This window comes from Cavia porcellus, unplaced genomic scaffold, assembly GCF_034190915.1.
Source record: "Cavia porcellus strain 051 isolate PalLab524CR breed Dunkin Hartley unplaced genomic scaffold, mCavPor4.1 scaffold_17, whole genome shotgun sequence".
Classification (NCBI taxonomy): Eukaryota; Metazoa; Chordata; class Mammalia; order Rodentia; family Caviidae; genus Cavia; species Cavia porcellus.
The window spans coordinates 30,689,402-30,697,193 of NW_026947500.1; the positions used below are offsets into that span (position 1 = coordinate 30,689,402).

Genomic DNA, 7,792 nt, shown 5'->3' on the forward strand with positions numbered 1-7,792 from the left:
TGCAGCAGTGAGGAATGAAGGGCAGAGGGAAGTTAGCAGGGCTCCTACGGGCCAGACCTGGGTTGCCTGGGACAGGGAATGGTACACTTGTGGATGCCCTGCTTAGGGACAGGAGGAACAATGGAGGCCATTTTGCCCCAGGACTCTCATAACCTAACCAGGCTGAACTGAGCCCTGCCCCCACATTGTGGCCTCTACCCGCTCCCAGCCGGGGCTTCTGGATCCTATCAGATGCCACCACAATCTGGCTGTGACATAATGAGGCAGGCCAGGGTCAGCAGGGTGACCTCTCATGGCCCCAATGTTTGGAAATCCCCAAGTCACAATGACCCAACAGACAAGCTCGAGAGGAGATTTTCCAAGTGGCCCCTTCATTACCCAAAGATACAAACAGCAGACCCCTCCATTATTGCTTCCCTTGGACGGACACAGGACCCAGACCTCAGGACCACCTTGGGCTCAGAGGTGTCCCCAGGCCAAGGGGCTCACCTCTCTTGCAGAGGACTAGGCCAGCTGGCCACACCCAGCCCCGGTAAGTATGAGCCAGGCTGTGCTGCTGGAAGCACCTAGAAACAAAGAACCAATCACAGAGTCTGTAAATCAGGCCTGTGCAGCCCAGAATCAGCCTGAGGCCACAGCTGCCAGGCTTTGGGGACCCACAGGCTGGGCTGGAGGGGAGAAAGTAGGGCTGTGGCTGGAATCAGTAACTCACACTGGGGGAGGGTGAGAGACCCTTGCAGCCCTGTAGGGAGGGAAAGCTGCAGGGCTTTTGTGGGGAGCGGCCTTCCTGTAGCCCTCCCCTCCAGGTGTTATTTGGAAAAAATACTTTTCAAACTACATGCTGAAAACTTCAGCATGAGAATTTAATGTCAGAAACTCTGTAATCTCTTTCCCAGAGATAAGACACAGCCCTTGGAGGAGGGGAGAACCGGATCTCTCTAACAGAGAAAGCAGATGCAGGGAGGCAAGGCTAGGGTGGGGGAGGGGCTGTGCTCGCAGGACTGGAGGGGCAGTGGAGGGCCATCCTGCCAGCCGGGGACGCTTGTCTGCCCTTCAGTGTGACTGGGCCGTCCTTTGGGTTGGACCTGGCTTCTTCTGCCCCCGTGGCAGAGACTCGGGTTTCCCAGTGACTCCACACTCTCCTAACCTGCTCCCTGAGACCCCGATTTAGGTTCAAGGAGGGCTCAGATTTCAAACAGCTAAGCCAGGAAGGCCAGCTTGGTCATCACCGCAGGCGACCCTTCCGCTCTCTGCTGACTGCCTCGTGGTTAGCAGCGCCACCCTTAGTTGAAACTTGGAGACATTCTGCCTGCAACACCCCCCTCCCCCACTTTGGCCCCGGCTGCACAGGCAGACATCTTCCTCTGCTGCCTGGGTGTGGGTGCTGGGAACCATGAACTGCCTGCCCTTTCCTTGTTACCAACCACTGGAAAGGCTGAAAGAGGACTTCACTCAACTCCAGCCTTAGTTTCACCACCCATGAAGGTGACAAAACTTCTCTAGGTTGTCCCCAGCAGTCCCCCACTAGAGCCCCAGGTCCTGAAGCCTCTCTGTCCAACAAGGGAAGGGCGCCTTGGAGGCCTAGGTTTTTTCACATCAAAACTGCAATTCTGGGCCTGAATTCCCACATTCCAGGGCCCAGGATGGGTGGGAAAGGGCCTAGGGGAGATAACTGGCCTGATTTGGGGGCGGAAGCCCCCTGATCCAAGATAGCCAGTGGCACAGGGACCTGTGCTCTTCTACTGCCCCCATCAGGAGACCCGCCTGCTGATCCTACACAGCACTTCTGAATGGCTAAGACTCCCGCATGCCTAGAGATGGGCTCCCCTGTTTAGTGGAAGGGCATGGAGACCTCCCAGGAGTGAGGGCTAGGTGTCCCATGCACTCATGGCCCTGGATCCCCAAAACTCAAGTCAGGAAAAGCCCATATAGTGTTCCACAGATTCCAAGGTTCCAGAGCACCCTGATCCTCGCCTGGAATCCTGGTCACACTTTCCCACACCCCAATCTGTACTACCACCGCCACCCTTCCCCGTACCCTCTCACAGCATCCTGGCTTGGGCAGAAAGACAGAGCTAGTCAAGGCCAGTCATCAGCATCTCACAAACTTGGTCATGTCTCTCTTTGCTGTCCCATCTCCTCAAGGGGATGATCAGAAGGCAGGGAACCCTTTGTTTACTTGCCCCTCCTGGAGTTGCTCCGCCAATGACAGAGGTGATTTCTCAGAAGTGGCTAAGTGCACCAAGGGCACCATGCCAACTGTTAAGCTCCCAGCATTCTCTTAGGACTCTCTTGACAGTCCTGTCCTACCAAGAACATTCCATGAGTTCTATGGGCAAACATGTGACCTGGTGTGCCAGTGAGATGGTGTCTGCTGCTGGCCCCAATGACCCTACCTAGCCACCTTGTCCCTCCTTGGAGCCTGAGCCCTAAGATTTCAGGTTCAGATTTCTGGATGTGGGACACTCCTTCAATTTCCATTTTGCTCCTACAATTTCATAGGGGTTGCCTTCCTGCCTGCACCCCCGGCCCACACTGTTTCATCATACCCTGTTGTCCTCCCAGGCCTTGATCCTTCTGTTGCTCATGCAACTCAGTCCTTCAGTACCCGCAGGTGGGGTGGACCCTAGAATGGAGAGAAGAATCTATGAGGCAAATGCAAGTGCCAGTGAGGGGGCGGGCCCAGCAGCCACCCAGGACCCTCCCCTGTGTCCTGGGTGAGACATCTCAGACGCGGAAGCTAGGGTGGCAGACATGGTTTAAATGACAGATGTGGTTCCCTCTTGGCCCCTTTCCAGGGGCCTCCTGGGAAATTCGAAGCTTTCCTGGCTTTGGGATCTAGGGACCCAGACAGTAGCCCCTGGAAAAACCCAAGGCTAGAGTAGCCAGAAGCCACCATCCTGCAGGGTCATCTTGATAAATGTGGGCAACTGCAGTCCATCTCTAAAGCCACTTCCCTGTCAGCAGTGGAGTCCAGGGCAAGGGCTTCCCAGCACTGGCTTCCCAGCACCGACAAGCTATTCGATATTTTCAGATAAAGGACATTCCTGGTGTCCCTCGTCACTCCTTGGGCAGCTGTCGGCTCCCCTTACCCCAGCACAAGTGGGCATGTCCTCCCAAAGCCCCAAAGGAGGCTCAGAACACATAGTTTTCCCATTATGTACCAGCCAAGGGGCCAAGGCGGATTTAGCTGGGGTGCGGCCTGGGGCCAGGCGGGAGGGTATGTTCTGGGAGGCGAGGACAGCCGAGATGGGGACAGCTGGTCCTGACCCCAGTGGCCTCCTTCAGAGCCAGAGCCTGGGGTGTATTTTTAGGAGGCACCTTGCAAAGCTTGGGCTGCTTCATCCTGGGGGCACAGGGCCAAACTCAGGGTGATCACGTACCAGGTCATCCTAGGACCTGGGGCAGGCTTCAGTAGGTCACTTGGTTCTGGTCCTGCAACTCCAGGGCAAATGGCCCAGCTCCTGGGCAGTGGAGCAGGTTGCCTTTAGCACACTAAGCCACATCTGCATTCTACCACTAACCCAGGTCTTCCCCTGAGTGACAATGTTCCCCTCCCCAGTGTTTAGGCCTGGGCTGAGCACCTGGTGCCTGCCCTGTTTCTCAGTGTGCACAAACCACTCACTCGGGGCTGTGAGTCAAGCTGTCAGTGGAAGAAAAGCCATGATTCTGGAGTCATGATCCCTGTTACCAGGAGCATCTGGAGGTTGGGAATGGGGAGGTTGGAGATGGGGACAGGAAGGAGTCAAGTGGCAGCAGGGTTCTCCAAGTGAAGAGAAAAACAGCAGCAGAGCAAAGCCCCTGTGATCAGGTGACCACAGAGGAGCCAATGTCAGCTCTGGGAATAGGGTCATGCCTGCATGGTGCCTTTTCACAAGGGACCAGCTGCAGCAGCCAGTGGCCATGTGGCAGGGATCACTGTGCTATCAAATGCTCCAGCACCTGGGACACTCCTGGAGCAGGGAGGGGGTTCTCCCAAAGACCTGACCCAGGGTATGGGCTTGCCACAGGGCTTCCCCAAAGACATGGCTATCCACTACCTGAGAATCATCCAAATTGGTGTGTCTTGGCACCATCTTGGTATTTGGGCAGGTTGACCATGCCACCTCATGGCTTCCATCTGTGATGACACCAAGGGAAATTCCTGACCCTGGCCAGCAACAGCAATGCCACCTCCTGGGACAGCCCATTCCTTTATGGCATGTCACAATGTGGCCATGAGAGGGATAGATAGGAGGGCAAAGGGACCTGCCTATGCCAGAAAGCACTAGACCTCACCCAATACCATGACCCATCAGGACCAAGATGAAGGACTGGGCATCATGAGTCAGGGATTCTGGAAGCAAATCCTCCTTTAATATCTGTAAGGTCCAGGAGCTCCTCCCATCAGCCTTACATATTCAGTAGCCAGCATTAACACCACATTTTTGGACAATGATAATACTATAGCCAAGGGCCTCATGGTTACAGGCCCAGAATCACAGAGTGGAAACCAAGACTTGTGCCTTCCTGGCCAAGTTGTACCCACAACCATGCCTCCCCTCTGGAAGCTTCCACTAAACCTGCTCCTGGGGGCTCAGAGCTCAAGTATGTGCCCAAGGCAGTCAGAGTTCCCATGTCTAGGTTGGAGCTGGCTGTCCTCTGCTGGCCACTAAAGCCTGCAGGAAAGGGCCATCTCCTCGCCCACAGACACCGCCCATGTCTCCCCACATCCTTAGGCAGATGCCTCAAGCCCAAGGTCCTGCTATCCTTCCTTATGAACATTGCAGGATAACCAATGAAAGCCAGGATGGTGGGACCCTGAGGCTGCCTGCTACCGTGTTCAGGCCCCGGGGGTGTTTTGCAGCCCCATGTGGGTGACCATTAGAGGTTGGGCTTTCTTGTCCCAGTGAGGTGCATGGACAGCAGACTCCTTTATGTGTCCTGGCTGGGGCTGCTCTGGCCAGCTTAATGAGCATGTGTTTCTGGGGCCTTTTGATCTGGGCTTTAATGACCATCCCTGCCAAGAAGCCCCTGGTGCCCACAGCCTTAGCAGGCGTTTATTATCCAGAGCCACCAACCAAGCAGTCTTGAGGAGGGCTCTGGCTCCCTCTCAGGGGTCATGAGGACATTCTTGGTGAATCCATGTGAGACAGCCTGGGAACTCCTAGGCTTGATGTTGGGTCCTGTGAGCAACTCCTGCCCTCTGTCCAACTCCCCCCCCCCACCACCACCACACACACCTTCTGTCACTTGGTGTAGCTAGCGATGTCCAGGAAATCAAAAATTGTAGCCTCAGCTCTGAAGGTTCCAGAGGCTGTGGCACATAACGGTGGTCCCTTTACACAGGCAGCCCACCACTCAGCCTGGGTACTTCCTTGGAACTTTGGAGCTGGAATATGCCTCCTCCCAAGCATCCTAATCAAGCCAGTCCCTCATCATCTGAACTCTAGGCCGGTCAGTGGGCCAGGACTCCCAGGCAGGCAGTCACTCTTGCTGTTCCTCTAACTATAGAGGCTGCCTCTGGCTATGGGTGTCACTTATGAAGCAGTTAAGACACCACAGGCCTGAGGTTTGTGAGCGGATGAGACTCTTGGGAGGGGCTTTGGTCATCTATCCCTACTGGGGGTGTGGTGGAGCCATGGAGCAACACAAGAGCTGTAGAGATCCAGTTCTTTGGGGTGACCCTTCTCCCCAGGTGTCCCTCAGTCACTCACATGCACGTACACACACAAGTGTGTGTGGGGGTGAGGTTTCTGTGAGTCGCCTCATCCTTCCCCCTTTCTGGCAGTAAGCATAGAGTTTTATGAGTGCTACAAATCAGATATCACACAGTTTGACGCTGACATGGTTTTTATAAGAATTATTTAAGGCCCTGGCCGCCAGCAGAGTCCCAGGGAGAACCAGGGCAAGGCATATTCAGCTGTTTGGGCCGTCAGAATTCCAAACACTTCGTAAAGTGGAGGTAGGAGGGGGAGCATCTTGTTCTGTTTAGCAGGACGTGTCACCCCTGCCCTGGGCGCAAAGGCTGCTGGGAACCTCAGCCTGGTGGGGAGGGGGAGCTTGCAGCTGTAAGGACCTGTATGGATGGCTCAGGCTCTGGGCTTTTGTGACAAAAATGAGGGAGAGTGAGTTTGGGGTTTGCTCCTTTAGTGTCCAACCCTATTCCCAAGTACACTTAAGGGGATGCTGTGCATCTGAGGACATGGAGGCTGAGCCTCTCTGTGGCCTTAGTGCTCTGCCCTGAATCTTCTCAAACTTCTTGTGTCTGGTTGGGTCCATCCTTGGCAAACTCCTGCAAGGATAAACCATGCCTGGTGCCCCTGGTGTTTGTGGAACTGACCAGACACTGACTGCAGTGTCTGACCAGTCAGTTCAACTGGCAAGCAGCCCTGTCAGAACTAGGTTTTATAGGTTTAGGGGCCAGAATAGGAATAGGTCACCAGAGCGTGCATGCTCCCAGAGCAGCTCTTGCAGGCATGCAGGTGAGGGTGGGGCATGCAGTGGGAGGAGCACACCAGTCAATCACTCATGCCATGGCCACTATCAGTACTCTGCTCTGGGTCTCTGAGAGCCTGTTACTCTTTATGGGAATCATTTCCTATTGATGTCAGGCTCAGATTCCCCATCCCTTTAAGTCAGCCTTAGCATCCACAAAGGCCAAGCACTGGACTTGTCCTCATAAGGGACTTAGGGGTACAGCAACCCAGCGCTTTCCCCATGCACCAGGGTACGCAAGAGATGTGACTCTGGAACCAATGCTCTCCAGGGGCACTTGGAAAGCAGGGCTACTTGAAGAAGGAGGCTGCCCATTGCCTGGATGCTGATCAGAGAAAAGAGGGCCAAGTTCTGCCCACCAAAGGCTCCAAACCAGGCCTTGCCTGGGAGCCCACTCAGCTGAGAGAGATGAGCTGAGTCCACGGCCCTGAATGGAGTAAATGTCTTGGAGGGAAGAATCCTGATGCAGCCAGTTCTGAATGTCCTAAGCATGAGAAGAGACGATGGGGGATCCGCCGTGCAGACCCTGGTCCTTGCAGAAGTATTGGCTGTAGGTGTCAGGGACATCCCTATGCTGGGCAGGTAGACAGAGACCCTTGGGTGACTCCATAAAGTATGTAGAAGGTCTGAGGCAACTGTTTTGCATCTTCTCTGGTATGTCTTTTAGTGAGGGAGAATGGCATGGCAACTCAGACCTGGGGGCAGGAGTACCTCTAAAGGCCAGTGCTCCTGCACGGGTGCTATGATGGAGCTTCCGAAGGTCCTATCTCTGAGAATCCAGTTAGGCCCACCCTTCACACTGGGCCAGCCCTGGTGGGGACCCCAAGGATGTGGGGGGGTCAGACTGGCCTCCCTATCAGTCATCCCGTCAGGGCTCTAGCATTCATGGAGGCCGAGACCAATCAAAGCCAGATGTGGCAGCAACAGAAAAAGTTGATTATTTTGACTAGGAAAAAATCCTACTTACAAAGAAATAATGAAGTGATTTGGGGGGACTGGTGATGGGGATGATCTCAGACGGGGAAGGAGGAGCGAGTGCAGATGCTCAGCAGGACGCTGGCCTGAGTACGGAAAGCCAGCTCCTCTGCTGGCTGCCCCCCAAGTTTGGTGCCCTGCATGTTCCCACTGGGCAGCCTGTGAGCCAACGGCTTGTCAGGGACAGCTGCTACCAGGCTGCTAAGTTGAGGGAATCTGGAGCAAGGCTCCTGGGGACATCTTTTCCTTTTCTCCCAGGAAGTCATGGTGAGGCTGGGCTCAAGAGGAAACCCTGAAAGATTGTAACCCAGCTGGTCCCCAATCCATGCCTAAGGACAAA

At 54.9% G+C, this 7,792-nt stretch overlaps 1 long non-coding RNA gene across 1 annotated transcript; it reads right to left on the minus strand.

Moving 5' to 3' along the window:
- Positions 1 to 352: 352 nt before the first annotated feature.
- LOC134470927 (uncharacterized) lies at positions 353 to 2,627 on the minus strand. The gene is made up of 2 exons (XR_010040190.1): positions 2,550 to 2,627; positions 353 to 566 (listed from the first exon to the last, which is right to left on the minus strand). It is a non-coding gene; the product is annotated as an uncharacterized LOC134470927 (long non-coding RNA).
- Between the last annotated feature and the right edge of the window lie 5,165 nt (positions 2,628 to 7,792).